At 49.4% G+C, this 14,703-nt stretch overlaps 1 protein-coding gene across 1 annotated transcript in view; it reads right to left on the bottom strand.

The window, feature by feature from the left end:
- Positions 1 to 14,703, bottom strand: part of IGDCC3 (immunoglobulin superfamily, DCC subclass, member 3) — a 94,867-nt gene that overhangs the window by 48,968 nt on the left and 31,196 nt on the right. The gene's annotated exons all lie outside the window — the stretch shown is intronic.

The raw sequence follows: 14,703 nt of genomic DNA, 5'->3' as shown, positions 1-14,703 counted from the left end.
AACAAATGCTTATTCCTCTTTTGCTTTGGCTGTGGTTTCTCCCTCTGGAGCTGATACAACTGCTCAGAGCAGAGAAGGAGGATGGTCCAGGTTCTCCACCCTCTCTGCATTTTGCATCCTTGTGTCTCCGTTGTTATCACACTCATTCAAAGCTGAGCGAAATAATTTAAATGAGGTTGAGAAGATGCCCCATCACACAGACTTCTCTGGTTGAGGAACAAAGTCTCCACCTGGCCTGTTTTTTTTCCCCCTGCCCTAAGCCCCTGGGACGGGGATGAAAGGGAGACAACCGAGCTAATGCCTCGCAGTGGGACATAGCAGCTGCCCACGGGAGGGAACATGCAACAGATATTTTACAAGATGGGGGAAAAAAAAATGTACCATTTAGTGACTTAAGTCCACCAGGAGGCAAATTGCTGCCTGATAGGGGACTGTGGCTTCTCAATTTTTTGCATAACACATGAAATGACTGCGAGCCAAATCCAGCTCAGGTCACCTCCCTACCACACCGTAACGAGCGGCACCAATGGACTCATGATTTACTGTTTGTTTTGGTGCTTTGAGAAGCAAGTGGAAAAATGCACAGAGCCCTACGGGGGCTGCTTCTGCGTAGGGATGATAAATATCCTCCAAAGGTAATGAACATATCTCCACCGCACGCAGACCAGGGGTTGGAGGGAACGTGCTGAGGGGCCCCTCGTTGCTCTGCCCACCCTGCACAAGCGAAGGATCAGGGCTGGGAGAAGTATGGGCTGTCCCTGCAAAGGGCCCTGCAAGGACTTTATTGTGGCACTGGAAAACCTTCAAATGCTTGTGCTGCACCTCCACCCCTCTTCCTGAGGCTCCCTTGAATGTGCTCCCCATCACCAGCACAGCCCAGCCTCTCCTGCACAATCACATGTGCCTCCAAGCCGGTCTCTCAGTCCTAAAGAACATTTAGTAGATTTATGGTATTGATTATAGCTCGCTTATTGGAAAAATAACTACAATACCATCAGTTGTTGATGCAGGGCTACTCTCCCATGAGTGGGAAAGATTTTTGTTGGGATAAATGCAGTCTCTGCACCATGCATGGAAATAAACAGGGGCCATACACCCCAAGAGCTATTTTATAGTGAAGTATCTCGCAATATCCATAAAGCTTACGAAGTGCTATCCCTGTGGACAGAGACTGTGCCCACACCGTCCCAGTACAGCATGCCAGGGAGCAGCCCCAGCATCCGAAAGAGCCAGCACAAAAGATGCCTGACCCCACCACCCTCACTGTCCTGACTTGGGACGATAGAGAGCACCAGGGGAGCTGCCTGTGCCAGAGGAACCCCCTGAAAGCAGCTGCCCTTTAATAGTGCAACGACCCTGGCCAAATCCTGCCAGCTCAGACCCATGACCTCCTGCAACGCAGCTGCAGCCAGAGACCATCCCAGACTGGAAATAAGGAGCAGCGAGTCCCGGTTCATTACCGTAAATGCCCTCTCTGAAGCCCAGCAAGCAACCAGGGCTGTCTGAGCATCCTCAAACCTTTCCTATAAACATATCAGTCATTTTACAGAGAATAGGAGACAGGCACAGAGGACACAAAGTGACACCCATGGTCACAACTCAAACCCAACATCATCCCTTGAGTACCAATGGCACGCTCTACCCATGAGGCAATGCTGCTCCTCATAAATCACTTTGAAAGATGCATTTTGGCAATCCCACAGACCAAATTTCTCACTTCCCTCCATGTTCAGAGCATGCGGCAGCACCCCATCATGTTACCTGCTACACAGAGCAGCACAGCAGACAGCCCAAGGTGGTTATTCATCTTCCAGAACCCTCTTGTTTTGCAGGGGAATCGACTAATAAACAGCCCCCTTAGCGCTTTCAAATTGGTTTCCGGGAGAGAAGAAGTTTCTGGCAAAGAGGGAGACATTGCTGAGAGAGACCTTTATCAGGGAGCACTATTGCAGTAATTTTTCAAGACGAAATTGCTCTCTGGCTCATGACAGCGCTTAGTGTATCCTGAGGCGACCATTTGTGAAGCCAAACCTGTGGTCCTGCCGCCCTGCTGCTGGAGGGAAGGGGGAGTATTAAATGTCATAAACAACTCTTAATTTGCTTGGGTGGACTGCATATGGGGCCAGCGATTCCGCAGTGCAGGAGAAGGTTATCTGTCACCATTACAGTGCTCCGGTACCAAGGGTGATGCTGGCTGGGCAACACAGGGCACTGGCACACCTGCCCAGTGGTGCGAGTCACCATGAGGGGCTCCCGTGTTTCTGCAGGGTGACTTCTTAAGAAGCCCCCAGCATCAAACAAGGTTCCTCCAACCCAAAGCAGGGCTGTCCTCCAGCAATGCAAGAAGATGCTCCCTCCTGTTGAATCCACAGCTCACTCCGCTTCAGGCAACGGCTTTTTCAGGACCTCGCCACCTCCCGGGCTTTCTTCTGAAGCACACATTTGGTCTTTGCAAAATACCTATGAATTATGACACTCAAGTGCCCCGGCAGACCCCTGAAACCATGAGAAACGAAGGGCAAGCTGTCCGGCAAGCCTCCGGGAGAGGCTGGCTCGGCAAGGGCAAAGCAAAGCGTGCAGCACGCTGCCAGCCGGCAGGTCTCTCCTGCCAGATTTCCATCCGGAGCTCCTCGTGTTCCTCCTACTCTAATACACACAATTAAGATAAATTACATAGTTACCATTTTGATTTGTTGCACAATAACAATGTTTTCCATCCCTCTCCCAAATATTGATGGGAGTTGGTACAAGAGGAAGCTCCCGCGCAGCCGTTTTTGGCCCTGGACCACTTTATTCACAGCCAACTGCTTCCGATATCGAGCATGGACGAGCAATCCTGCTTTTTATAAGCTCAAAGAGGCAGCGAGCCATCCGAGCACAAGGCGTTATCCCGTCCCGCTGCAGCCCTTAAACACCTCTAGTTAGAAATGTCCCTGCTCAGACCTCCCCGTCTGCGAAGCCAGCAGCCATCTCTGTCTTTTTGTGCTTGCCAATGTGGGCACGCTTCGTTTCGGCATCTCTGGAGGCGACGGTGGAATCCAGAAAGGTGAAGGAAAGGAAGCTTTTCATCACAACTACCCACAGAAATGCCATCAGCCCTGCTTTCAGACAGGGAGCTGTCCTGATTTACAGGCTAATGAATTTTAAATGAGATGCATTTTTTAATTTTTTGTTGTCAGCCCCCATTTTTCTGCTAGCAATCATTCCAATAATAGCTTTATATTTTCAGCATCTGTTTTTACCAGCTCTCTTGTAATTAGTTTACTAATGTATTTCACTGCGCCTTTGTTATTTTCAGAGAATTACTTCATTCCCAGCTATCAGAGATAGTGCACTTCAGTCTATAAGGAGTTTGGCCTTTGTTCCCTGGTGGTTATTCACATGGGGGAAGATGGCTCAGTGAATGACAAGTCTTTCTATCACCACACATTCTCCATTTAATGTCTTTATACTGGCTCATTAATTACCACAGAAAACTCCTTTCCGAATGGAACCTGTGATTTATAGAAGACTTGGGCAAGGTGCCATTTTTATCGGGCCGACAGCGAACAGCACCAGTGCCGGTATTCACTCTTCATTTTCCCTTCTGCTGCAGTGGGGTCAGCCCCGCCGCGGTGGGAGTTTTGCCTGGGCAAAGGAGCTCAGCAAGTGCTCGGTGCTGCCGAGCCGAGGCTGTCACGCTGCTCCTGCATGGTTGGGACCACCAAGTCCATAGAAAATTGAGCTACAGCCCATTCTGCCTGTGTACTGCGGTGCCTGCTGTACAGATCGACACACTCCCTTGGGCAGCAGCTGGAGGAGAGCCTGGAGGAGGTGGGACTGCCTCCAAGATGATGCCCTGCGTCATTTTATTAAATCTGGTGGTCCAAGGTGTTGTGGTACATACAATGAAGCATCTCTTAGCACTCGGCAAAACCCCAAGCACGGCACGGAGAGAGACTCAGGGTTATGTTAAGGAGCGGGCAGTCAGACACCACTGACTCCTTGGTACCTAGATGCACCTCTCTGCCACGTCCCATTACACAGCACGGGCTGGACGGCAGGCTTGAGTCTCAGCTGTATCACAGAATGGCTTAGGTTGGAAGCGACCTTGAAGATCATCAAGTTCCAACCCCCTGCCATAGGCAGGGACACCTCCCACCAGCCCAGGTTGCTCAAAGCCCTGTCCAACCTGGCCTTGAACACCTCCAGGGATGGGGCAGCCACAGCTTCTCTGGGCAACCTGTTCCAATGCCTCACCACCCTCAAGGTGAAAAAATCCTTCCTAATATTTAATCTAAATCTACCTTTTTCCAGCTTGAGACTGGACTCAGACTCTAAAACATTACAGACCTGTAAACCACCCATCAGCAGCACGGGCTCTGGACAGGGGGAAGAGCTGCGTGAAGACACAAGGTAAAGGCTCCCTGTAGACCCCAAGCAGCCGCAGCGCTGGAGAAAGGCAGCTGCCTTGCCTTCGAGGGGGAGTAACCTGAACAACGGTCTCTCTGTCCGACGGAAATTAATTTTAAATCCTTCAGAACAGTATGTCTTTCACCACATCCATACTTTGTGCCGAGCATGATAAACTGCCCCTTCTTTATTAAGGAATGAAATAAAGGTGGAAACGGTTCACATGTTGACTAAAGAAGTTATTAAAATAGAAAAACAATCACAAAAGGCTGGATTTCCATCGCTTGATGCAGAGGAGTCACCTCACACCATTGCAAGGGAAATACTCAGCATCTTCTGTGCACATGGGGAGGAGAGAAGAGAGGCCAAAGGTCCCGAGCGCAGACATATAGCAAGTCAGGCATGGACTTAGCATTACAAAGGACTGCTCTAAAGTTCCTTTCTGTTCATTTTAATTCTGAATTTCACTCAAATGCACGTGACCTTCCAAAATGCTGAGTATTCCTCTGCTCCCATCCCTTGGTGGAGATGCCCGATCCAAATTGAAGGTGATAATACCAAAGATGTAGAAAGGACTGGACCACCGTGGTACTGAGAAAATCCAGATTCCTCCAAGGTCTGCTTTTCCTCCTAGCGGCAGCTAAGCCATTAGCCGTCATCTCATCCCTGTGGCTGAGTTACATATAAAAATTCCTGTTCGCTCCTTGGCAATAGCAACAGCTTCCTATTTTGCTGGCAGCAATCCAGGGGAAATTCAAGCTGAATTACAGCCATTCTTCAGAAAATAGGCCAAATCCACGAAAGCAGGACACATGACCGCAAACGTAGAGCTCGTCCTTTTTCTATTTATTTCGCGGCGAGAAGCCCCGTTGGCTGAAAATAGCTTATCTCTGGAAGTCCCCCGTTCCGTTCGCGGCTGCCGCTCCTGGCTGCTAGCCAAACTATTACCACCTCAAAGAGAAAGTTCATAGCTCCGGCGTATCAGCCCCACTGTACAGGACGTGTGGTTTGATGTTTTCACCGATTTCTCTCTGGGAGCTCGGAGGAGACAGGGATTGTATTTCTGTGCACGAGCCAGCGAGTATTAAGTCCTTTCCTGTGCCTCTGCTGGGATGGTTGTACTTGGGGTTGTACTCCAGCATCGCTTGTCAGCATATACACAGTAGCATGTGTACACGTGCACATATGTGCATGCATGTGCATGTATGACACAGCCCATGGGTGGTAACATGGGCTGGACTCCGTGAGCTGGGGTCCCTCCCTGCACCCATTCCCATGACAAGGTGAGAGCTTACATTTTATGCTGGGTCCACATGAAGCAGCCATTCCATCTGAAAGCACCTCTGCACCCGCAGCAAGTCCTCTATCCTCACCATGTACCATACAGGCCCCTAAATATGACTGGGAGACACATCCTCATCCCGAAGCATGTGGACAGACAAACATAAGCAAGGACACAGGAGAACAGTTAAGAAGGATGGAGAGGATGGTCACACAGAGGAAGGAAGTGTTACAAACCAGAGTTACAAACCACAAGTCTCACCATCTTTATCTTCCTCGCTATCACCAGACAATCACCAAACCCGAGAAGCACAGACGCATTCCAGAAAACACAGCTCTCCAGGGAGGACTGGCTTCTTGTTGATAAGAAACGGGGAGGCTTATCTCCCAAACTCACAGCGACACCTCACCCCAGGCCCGTTTTATCAAATTTAACTCATTACCTTTGAGGACTCGTTGAAAAGAGGTGGCAGGAGAAGAGTGGTGGGTCAAGGAGGCAACGCTCCCACCATCCTGCTGTGCTGCTCCCGGCTCAGTGCATCCTTAAAAGCATGTGCCGAGTAGAGGTGGTGGCTGATGGGACAACACCGCCTCTGAAATCACCACCAGCACCAACATCCCAGAGTGTCACGTCAAGGAAGAAAACCGACAGAAGGAGGAGATGCGCTGATTTACTGCGCGGCTGTCACATGGCTCTGCAGTTTACTGTACGTACAGCCACACCATGTAGGGCTGCGCTCGCTGGGTGTTTTCTGCATATGAGATGGTTTACAACAGCGGGTTTTTATATGGTAGAAAGACAACCTTACCGTGCCTGTGGGAGAGCAATGTATCGATGCTCTGCCATCATCCAATCTCCATACTGCGTCACAACCAAATACAGTATTTTGCATCTATTATTGGCAAGGAGAAATAACCACGTCCTTTTTATGTGGAATTTTTAAAATGAGCAGTCAAGCAAAACAACATTTCAGCTTTCAACGCTCTGCTAGGGCATTCAGATATATACTGCAGATATTTTTATTTTTATTATTTTTTTATCATATATTAGACAAACACCAGTAACCTCAGTTGGCGTGTCTCCTCTCTTCTCAAAGACCTTTGGTACTGTTTATGGGAACAGGATACGACGAGAAGCCCTGGGTACCATAAGGCGAGGGCAGTGAGGCTCGAGAAGCCTTTGAAGAGCATAATTCCCGAGGGGTGCTCCCAGAAAGGATAACTATTAGCTCACAGGGCTACAAGGAGGGGTTCTATCGATTTGCTGGGAGGAGAAGAGATGGGAAGACCCCATGTAATTTCCTACTGTGGAATTTGCAAATTTTTTAGCCAAATGAGTTTAGGATGCACAAACACACAAAGCAGCACGAACGTGGGGGGTTGGGGTGGGCACGCTGCCTGACTCCCTGAGCACTGGTCCCCTGACTAGGAGACACAGATTCCCCTGCGGGCTTGTGGCAACCATCAGATAAACCCTCTGCAGATACACGAAGTCCCTACACCCTCCATCACTCTGCACCTGCATTTCCAAACACCTCCTTGGCAGCAAAATTCAGTGTGATGAACAAAAGACAAGAGGAGAACTTGATAAGAAACGCAGCGCCCAATGCCCAGTCTGGAGAAGGGCTCAGGGCCCGCAGCTCCTGCCAAAGGAAGGCGAGCTAAAAGAAAAGCTGGGCACTTAAGCAGCCATGAAATCCAAATTTAAATATCAATATTTACAATTTTCAAAGGCTTTCAGTGCTGGGAGAGCTGTACAAACCTGCCACTACCCAGCTACAATGCAGAGGAGGGATGTGGCCACGTCTCTTCTGCAGTCTCCCCAGCTTTGCTGGCTGGGTGCACCCGCAGGAGAGGGCGATCTCATTCCCATCCCCGCTCACACACGTGCTGTCCCCATTTGCTTCCCAGCCACATTCCCCATCCAGATGCCAGGGTTAACAACATTTAGCCACCTAAGCTCCCTGTTGTGGTGAAATTTCATTTTAATTGAAGTTTGTTAAGGGTTTGGATGTGCACGCCAGTGTGGTAACCTGCCTGGGCTGGAGCGATACTAAATGTCAAGGAATGGAACCATCACAAAAGCAATGTGGGTTTTAGAGACCAGGCAGAGGTCAAACGCTGTGCCTGAACGGTGGGGTTGCAGGGGGACATTTTTCCTGACTTTGAGCTCTGAACTTGAGCTTTGCCTCGGTGTTTGCAGCACACTGGGGAAATCAGAGCCAAAGCCCCGTAAGCCTGATCTTCAGGGGGCCTCCGCAGGGATGTTCAGCCCCTCCCGCGCCGAGCCTGGGGAATCAGTCCTCCCTCTCTCTCCTGAAATGTGCATCTTCATCAGAAAAAACACTTGCACCCCAAAACAGGCACCCCTCTTGTATTAACAAAATCGATGAAAACACAGTTAACAAATGTGTAATTGTAAATTGTGAGAGACCTGAAAAACTGCTGGGACACCTGAAATATCCAAGACAGAGATTAAATTTATCTTAACAAAACCTCATGGCACACAATGGCTCCCCAGGAGACCCACTATGGTACCCTAATAACTTGTGGTGTGCACGCATGTGGGACTGCATACCCCATGTGCACATTCAAGCAGGGAATAAAAAATGGGAAATAGCAAAATCTGTAAGATTTTGTGGGACATGGCAAAGGCATATGCATGGAAAACATCACCAGCAACTTCACAGCCCTCTCCACCATGAAATGAAATAAATAAATAAAGAGAACTTCAGGAATTAGCTGTGAGGGTGACAGCGCCTACAGAAAATGAGAGCAGAAGCGGGGAGGGGGGGAGACAGGGAGGGCAGAAAAATCCAGCCCAGCTCGCTTTTGTGTTCTTGCACAATGGGGCACGTCAGCTCCGGAGCCTTCGCAAGCCATCACCCACCATCTGGCACCGGGCTGGACCGCTAATGGGAGGCCCCAGCGCCCCAGCTGACTCCCAGAGCCACGGGGGAAATCAAGCTGATGAGCTCCCCACATTAAGCCATCTAAATTAATGCAGATGCGTGGCTCGCTCGCAGGAAATTTGGCTGGTGAACGATGGCAAAGAGAGCGGCGTGAGCCGGCTGCAGCGTGCCATGAACCCCGTGCCAGCCCAGAGTTACAGCCCAGCCATCATATTTAGCCGGGCTGGGGTGGACGCAAGCCGCCTCTCCTCATTTGCAAGACGAATTGTCAGCGAGGGGATCTGGAAGCGCAGCCCTTTTCACGGAGTGCTTGCAGCTCGACGGCGAGATGCACAACGCCAGCCAGATGCAAATTCTGCAGCAGCGGGGACAGCCTAGATGAACGCCGCCTGCCCAACACATAGCTCTCAAAACCAGCCTCATTAACTGATGTCCCTGTAATGCCCTAATGGAGCAGATCAGCTAGGAAATTACTGTGCGTCGGGTATACGCAGGGAAGGGGGTGAAGATGTTGACATGAGCGCTCGGCGCCAGCTTTGACAGCAGTACCTCTCCCCAGGAGCAACCCCGCTGATTTCGGCAGGGTGGACCCCAGAGGACTCTTCGCCCCAAAAGAACATTTAGTGCCATGAATATCTGATTTCCCTAAGCACTGTGGTACTGAATAAGGGTGCCAGAGCCTGGAACTGAATCACAAGAGAAAACTTGGTGCTGTCCTGGTGTAGCAAAGGGTTGGCTGAGCACCTTGTCAAGGACACCATATCCAGCTCCACCCCCTTCCCTTGCCAGCTGCTGCATAAGGAGCAAGAAGAGAACAAGCTACAGGGGATTAAGGACGCACAACACTCCTCAGGCATGGAAATGCATATTTGAGAGCCTATCTCCAGCCCATGGGGACACAACATCCCACCTCTTCCCCTGCTTCTAACCTGGCAGTGGGCTCTGAGGCCAGTGCAGAGACCTGTGCCTCCAAAAGCTGCCAGCGTGTTACCCTGGGGATGCTGATCGGTATCTAATGATGTTTCTGTGGCATCAGATGCAGGTCGGAGGTCTCTGGAGGGACTTGGCTCTGGCCAGAGCATGCAAAAAGATCCGCCCCTTCCATTTGGGCACAAACAGAAAAGTCAACATTCAGGAAGGGATTTTGCTTCTCTCCTCCACCACCAGCTTCAGAGAACTGACGAGAACCAAGCTCTGCAGTGGCCTGAGCTGGGGATCAGAGGCAGCAGGGTTAATTCAGAGGCAGGGGAAGAAGAGCTTGGGAGGATCAAAGCAGCATCCCTAGGAGCACAGCACACCAGACGGCTCTCACCGCTGTGGTTTCGCTAAGGCACGTGCCACGCAGCGAACAGCACTGCCTGCAGCCAGCCCCACGCATGCTGCCTTGCACCCCAACATGCCAGAGGCAAACGATGCCCTCGCAGGCTTTTTGCATGTAACCAGCAGCCTGCTTCTCGCCAGTGCCAAAAAATAGCCGCATATCTCCCCAGGGAGAACTCAACCAGCAGAGAGACCTCCAGGGAATCACTGTGCCAAACCTCAGGCTAAAGAAAAAACAAACCTTTTGCAACTGAGACACATTTCAGCATCCCTAGGTACAGCTGCTATTGCACAGCCCAGGGAACCTCTCGGGGTGGCAGCAATGCCTTGCAACAAACAGGTATTCGGGGATCCATCACTGTTGCTGACAGCTCAGCTCCTGCTTACAGCACCAAGGGTAAACCCAGACCCTTTCTAACAACTTCAGATTCCTAACCTGTTCCCACAGATGGAAAATTTTATTCCCAAATGCACAGAGACCCACACGGCAGCAGCTTGAGTGATTACGCTCTCTGCTCTGTGGAGCTGCTATCATTTGCAGGGAGGCAGAAACACCCCCGTTTTACCTAAAGGGGAGGTGGTACCATATGGTAAGCGTAGGTTACACTCAGCCCCAGGAGCAATGCTGTAGCTCTTACACAGCTCACACCACCTCCAAATCGCGTTCCAGGTCTGCAACGTCCCACCAGAAGAGAAGCAGAATTTTTGCTGGGGTGGGAGAATAGGAGAAAACCTCTCCATGCAATTAATTCGCCTCCAAATTCAAGCTAGTTGAAATAATCTGTTGGTAAACATAAAACACCATTGGGATAACAGCTGAGCAGAGGCTTATATTAAACAAGCATCTTCAGATGAAAATATCAGTCATCTAAAAGGCATCACCATTCATTCATGCTCAATAAAACACAAAATGGTTACAGATAGAGCTGATGGAAAATGAGAAAGAGAAATGGAAGTAAAGGTAAAGCTGCCAGGCAGGAAACAGCACAAGAAGAAAAAAAAACCCAAACAAACACCACCATGAAGAGGTTGATTTAGCATTCTGCTTTAGGAGAAATTTCAAAAGCAGGTTTTAATATCTAATAAAACTTCACTGCTGGTTGCCACGCTGCCTGACGGAAGCACAGAAGGGGACTAATAGCCCTGGTGTACGACATGATAAAACATTTTAAGCCGCATAGCTTTACTTGGACTTGCTACTTTTAAGGACATTTTATGGTTCATTGCTATCCCTCAGTGTCTTACCAATAACCCCTGAGCACGCACAAGCTCTCATCTACCCGCCAGGCAGGTATTTCCCCCAAGGCTGAGGTTTTCCAGTCTGCAGATTGCCACAGTTGAATATTAGCACTTGGCTGCATTGCTGCAAGGAACTGCAAGGGGCTGAGTGCAGGACCACCCGGGCTGGTGGCTCTGGTCTCCTCGCCTCACATCTGACTCCTTTGGGGCTCTCCACCACCCGTCCTGCTATAACAGGACCCTTTTGAAGCCCCCCATCGTGCAAACCCTCCATCTGACCAGCTGGATGCTGCTGACTCAGCATTAATGAGAGACATGGGGGCTCGGTTTCAAATACACTTCTGCTTTATAGATGATTTCCCAATCTAATAAAAAGACAAAACATTATCTGTCTTTTCTTCTCTTATTTCCCAAGGAACAATAAGGCTGGAAACATCTTTCTGCTTCAGTAATAAAACTTTTATAACCCCTTTCCCTGACAGCCCCTGAGCGAGGGACCTTTTCCCAAAGAGAAGTCTGGGATAAGCAGGGAAAGGAGCGGTGCGATCTGTATTCACAGCCTGCGTTAGCTCAGGTGGTGGCGTGAAACATCGGAGTCACACTTGGATGCAGGCTGCAAAAACACTCCCCTTTGTCAGCTGCCCAGGGACTGCCGTTGCCAGTCAATGCAAGCAGAAGGCTTTATTGGACCCAGCACAGCAAAAGTCCCACCGCCAAGATTTAAAAGCTATCTGGCCACTCTAGGAAAAAAAAAATAAAGGCAACTAAAAGAAAATTGGCAACTAAGATGGGGTTTGTTGGCTGGCTTGAGTCCTATTTTGTTTGAATTTTTTTTTTTTTTCTTTTTTCGCAATGGTCTGGTTTCCAGCTTGTATTTCCTGGCAGCCATCCTGCCGTTTTCAGTTTGATTTTACATCAGGGGAAGAGTTGAAAACCAGGCAAATTTGGCCACGGGATGGCCAGGTCTAACTACACATCCCTCTTGTACAACCGCCAGTCTCAGCATGGTCTGCAGCTGCACTGCCATGCTGGCGCTGCGACCAGGACAAACTGCTCTGGTTACCGGACAGACTGCGTGACAGCAGGAACAGAGCTCTTTTGACCCACACCTCTGCATTTCCAGGATTGCCAAACTGGTATAGGTGTACAGGCAAAACTGTTGAGGCTACAGAGCAAGCTTGTAGATACCTGGAGGCAAAAGATGACAGTAAGTTTTCCAAAAAGCATAAGTTCATCAGTGCAACGAATAAACCCAACAGGTATCAGTAATTTCCCCACTATATTTCCAGCTAGAAGGAGGAAGAATCAGCACAAACCAGGCTGTCTGCAAGCAATAATCTTTCTCGTGGTCTTCCCTGTGATGCCACCCAACACAGAATAATACTTTATAAATGATCCCTCCCCACGTGGGAGATAAGCACAGCAGGACAAGCAAGAAGAGGCACAAAGCCACTGATCCACACCACAGCTCTGGGGCTGCCCTAACTGAGAAAGGACAGAGTTGGCCAAGGCAGATAATTACCATGAAGGTCTAATGAGGAGGATGGAGAGGAAGAATGTGGAAGAGGAAAAAAGTATCCAAAGCAATATGGCTCAACTACCCTGGTGGAGCCTTCCTCGACAGTCTGCTACTGCCTCTATTCACACATGGATATCTTTTAAGACTGTTTCTTAATCCAGGAAACCTCTCCTGTCCACAAGCACAAGGTCAGGAGGGGGAAGAAAGCAACTGAGGAGGAAGGCAGGAAACTTTTTTTTTTTTTTTAAATCACATAAATCAAGCCAAGGAAAAGACTTCATGCCCCAGAAACCCAAGGCCAGGTTACTCATACATTCAGTCATAAACTCCAGGAAAGAGAGGTCTTTCCTTTCTTTCTGCAAAATGCTTTTTTAATGTCAGGAATGGTTTTAATTAGCGTGCCCGAAGCTTGTGAGCAGCTCTGGGAGCTGAGAAGCCTGCCCCTTTAATGGTCTTGGAGAAAGCTGAGCACCCCAGCAGGATTCATCCCGGCTCCTGGGGACAGCTCATCCCTCTGGCTCCAAACTGGAGAGCAGGCAGGAAAACAAAGCATGGGGTAGGTGTCCATGTCATGAGAGATGGCCAGGTTTAAAAAGGCCATCACCATTTCTTGGGAATCTCCTGCTCCGCAACAAGCTCCAGGTATGGCTCTGAGCAACACCAGCCCTTTCCTCCCTGCTTCTGAAAGGTTTTCAGAGGTCAGCACAAAGACCCCTAACAGGCATTTCACCCAGTGCTGCTTCAGGTTAGAGCTTTCCACACATTCTTGAAAATTGCTATGAGTTCCAAAAGCAAACACCCGATTGCAGGTCCAAGTGGGCACACCGCACCTGCCGAAAGGTCCAAGCCATTTGCAGGGTACGCATGTGACACCGTGCATTTTGGACCTTGACTGGACCACAAGTTTGCTCAGATCCTGGCTTGGCACACGGCAAACACACGGGGAAAAGCTTCTTTTGGAGATACCATTACCCTTTCCCTATACTCCTGTAGCCCAACCAATGATAATAATCTCTCATTAGAGTCTTGTTTAGAGGAGCGCACGCTACCTCCTTCTACATTAAAATAGCAACCTGACCTCAATAAAGTATAAAACAATTAACTTACTAATTAGTCAACAAATAACTGTTTCACCCAAGCAGATAGTAAGTTGTTAGGAAATCTATTAGCATTTCCACTGTAATTTCATGCTTTGCTGATGATGAATAAAACAAAGTTGAATGGGACCTATTCACATCCCGAGCACAATACCCAGTAGCTGTAAGATAGCTAGTGGGAAACTTCCTCAAAAGAGAGGAATACCGGAACCGGAACCACTGTCTGACGGTGTCACCGACACCATAGCAGCACTGAAACCCAGCAGGGACGGTGTGTGTGGCCAGAAGGAAAAGCAAGGACTGAGAAACTGATAGGGAAGAAGCAAGCTCTGCCTGCATTTCCCATGCAATGTGTAGGACAACTTCATGCACACAAACGGATTGGGCCAAAAGAACAACATTTTGCTTAAACTGACTGTTTTAAATTCTCCCAATCAGCTCCGCCATGGGCAATAGAAATATTACCAAAAAACCTAGGTTTTTGACACATCTCTATATGCCCTTGTGCTGCGGTCAACAAGCAAGGCCATCAAAAGCCACCAATCCATATGCATCCCCTCTCCGCTCTCTTCCAGAGAAATCAAGCACCCCTCAAGCACAAGCCAAAGATCAGCAGACTGCATGAAGACCCCGAATGTACCGCATGCTGCTACCAGCCCTTCCACTTCATGTGGGTAAGTGTTCATACAAGTGTCCGTGCTGGTCCCAAGGATGAAGATTGGGGTCTCCCAGGTGACATCCATCTACAAGATCCTCTTCCCATGTCAGGACGTGGTCCTTGGCTGCATTCTGAAGATTCAATAGGGGAGATCTGAGCGTCTTCCAGCCCTGCCTGCCTTCTCGCCTGCTCTGGCTGTGAAACCTCGGTATGCAGGTCAGATGGGACCCCATCGTGAGAAGGGACAAGGACACTGCCAGCTCAAAAGGTAAGTCTACACAGTCT

This window comes from Charadrius vociferus, unplaced genomic scaffold (assembly GCF_000708025.1).
Source record: "Charadrius vociferus isolate BGI_N301 unplaced genomic scaffold, ASM70802v2 scaffold190, whole genome shotgun sequence".
In the NCBI taxonomy this organism is placed as follows: Eukaryota; Metazoa; Chordata; class Aves; order Charadriiformes; family Charadriidae; genus Charadrius; species Charadrius vociferus.
This window is presented reverse-complemented; position numbering and strand designations above follow the sequence as displayed.